The sequence below is a fragment of the Clupea harengus genome, chromosome 1, assembly GCF_900700415.2.
Source record: "Clupea harengus chromosome 1, Ch_v2.0.2, whole genome shotgun sequence".
NCBI classification, from domain to species: domain Eukaryota; kingdom Metazoa; phylum Chordata; class Actinopteri; order Clupeiformes; family Clupeidae; genus Clupea; species Clupea harengus.
This window is the reverse complement of record NC_045152.1, coordinates 23,229,831-23,232,691: the sequence shown is the minus strand read 5'-3', so window position 1 is coordinate 23,232,691 and position 2,861 is coordinate 23,229,831.

Genomic DNA, 2,861 nt, shown 5'->3' with positions numbered 1-2,861 from the left:
GTGTCACATACCTGTGTTTGCTAAGCATTTTCCACCAGTGGTCAAACATGTATTACATCCGCTCCATTTCAACACTGGACAGTGTTCTTCAGATTATTAAAACATTTATAGTTTGCTGGCTACCTAGCTACCTCATTTTGTAATTGTAAGCAAGAGATTTCGACAGACTTCTGATGTTTAATTATCTGGAATTCTGGGAAATGTGTATGCTTTATTTCATGCCTTTAAAAATATATCCCGGTATTGAAGATATTGCAGAATTCATGCAGTGGCATGATGTAATACCATAGACAAGTATAATACCAAATACAGGCCATCCCTCTCTCACACACACACACACACACACACACACATACATACATACAAATACACACATTGTGCATTGTAGTGAGTTAGTGTGTTGATTGAGGTAGTAAAGCATTTTAAAACGGTGCCCTTGTAATGTCATTTGAATCATAGGCTGGCCAGCATATGTCCTTGCACCTGCCTACACCTGCTTGACATCTGGTGTACCCAGCTCAAGAGCACGTGTGAGAAGAGGTTAAACTCATGTCCAACTCCATGCTCTGCTGGCTCATGTTGGAATCACCTCATAGATGTGGGTGTAGGTTGTAACTGTCCGGCACTCCATTTTTACCACCGCCACAAAAGATTTTTTTGCCGGCACGTTGAGGACGTCAGTCTCTTTGCGGCGGCACCGTCTGCTCCTGTCGGCTCTTGGCCCTGCTATGCCTCTGAACTTACTTCGGTTAGGTAATGGAAAAACATGCGGAGGCCATGCTGCCGGCCTCCCCTCCCCTCCCCTCCTCTCCTCCTTCCGTCTGTATTCCGGCGCGTGAGTCAGCGCGGCCGGTTATATCACGGCTGTGTTGGCACGGGGCGGGCAGGCAGCCGTGCAGTAGCTGTCAGCTCGTAAACACCCCGGGGCCCGCAGTCTACCCCAGTGCCGCGCCGTGGGTGACATCAGCCTCTAAAGCAGGCGTCTGGGTGAGCTCATGGAGTAGGGAAGAGGTGGAGGAGGAGGAGGTGGAGGCGTGGCTGGAGTACTCCACTGACGTCACCCACACCCTGCTGAACCTGAACAGCACAGGCCAACTCATTGGGCACTGAGGTCATACAGTCAAACATTCGCAGATGGGCCTCCACGTGCTTAAGGGCCTGGGAATCACTCTCTCAGGATGATGTCTGAGGTGGTTTGTTTCATTTGGGGGCGGAAGTGGGTCACCTCTGTTCTAAAAAATAAATAAAAATCATTTCATTTATTGTTCTTTAATCTACTAAGAATCGTTTGCAGATTTCACCTGACAAAACAAAGCTCTAATCCTGAACTAGATTATGATATTGTGTGAAATGACCATCAGAACTACTTCAGGTTTGACACGCGATGCGTACCTAAAAGGGTCTGAAAATTGGGAGTTGTTACTAGGATTGTTGAAAATACTGTAAAGTTCAGAAGACATGATTAAAATTCCACACAACACAAATTCTCAAGAGACAAAGGGTGCCATTCCATCCCATGTATGCCTTAGTAAACACTTTGGATACCAGAACCCTTGCTGCTCATTTAGTACACACTCTGGATACCAGAACCCTTCCCTTGCTGCTCATTAAGTACACACTTTAGATACCAGAACCCTTCCCTTGCTGCTCATTAAGTACACACTTTGGATACCAGAACCCCTACCTTGCTGCTCATTAAGTACACACTCTGGATTCTGAATTCTTCCGGCTCTGCTTCCTTTTCAGCCGGAGCGAATTGACCCCAGCGCCTCCCGCCAAGGCTACGACGTACGCTCGGATGTGTGGAGTCTGGGCATCACGCTGGTAAGAACAGAGCTCGCTTCTCCCTTCCCTCCCTACTCACTACTCACTGTAGAGACCGTTCCTCCAGTGTATGCCAACACTGTTCAGGCTCTCCAGCCAGAAAAAAAAACATGTTTAGTCTCTAAAGCGAAGCGTAGACTAGAGACAGGTTGCATAACTGAACACTGACCATCTATCATTCATTTAAATTCTGTATGTGGTTTAATAAAACTCTTTGGCAAACACCTAGATTTGGTCTCATGGTCGCAGAGCATTGTCATAGGAGGGATAAGATCTGTGTGCTGACTGTTTGTGCTGAACAAACTGTTTCATCGGTTTTGTGTGTATCCTGTTTGTGTTTGTGGTGTGCAGTATGAGTTGGCCACAGGCCGGTTCCCATACCCAAAGTGGAGCAGTGTGTTCGACCAGCTGACACAGGTGGTGAAGGGGGATCCCCCGCATCTCAGCAACTCGGAGGAGAGGCAGTTCTCCCCCAAGTTCATCAACTTCGTCAACCAGTGGTAAAATCAAACATTACTAACTGGAAGGACATTCAGTTGCATGGTTGTCACGGGCCACGCTCTGGTTGTTGTCAGAATGAGAACAGGAGAGCGACTTCCCTATTCCACTCCGAGAGTTCCATTGTAAAGCTGTCTTTTGAATGTGCTGAGTTATGGAATTGAATGAGAAATGAATTAAGGATGTTGCCGTCCGCTGTGTTTGCATGTGACTGCAACTTCCTGACTGATCTATATACAAAGTTTGCTCGCCACCTGCTGGTAAAAAAGGGAACTGTCTCTGCTCATGATGTAATGTTTTTCAAATAGTTCACTCTGCTTGTAGCACTGAAGTGGAATGCTTAATATTCATTGTAGTTATTTTACAATGAGCATCTCTGTGGTCAATACTAGATAATTGTAACAGAGGTATCAGAGTATTCATTTTACCTTCTGTTTTTCCTATTTTTTCATAGCCTTACAAAGGATGACTCAAAAAGGCCAAAGTACAGAGAGCTACTGGTAAGTTGTGTCTCATATCAGGCATTGTACATCTAGAGG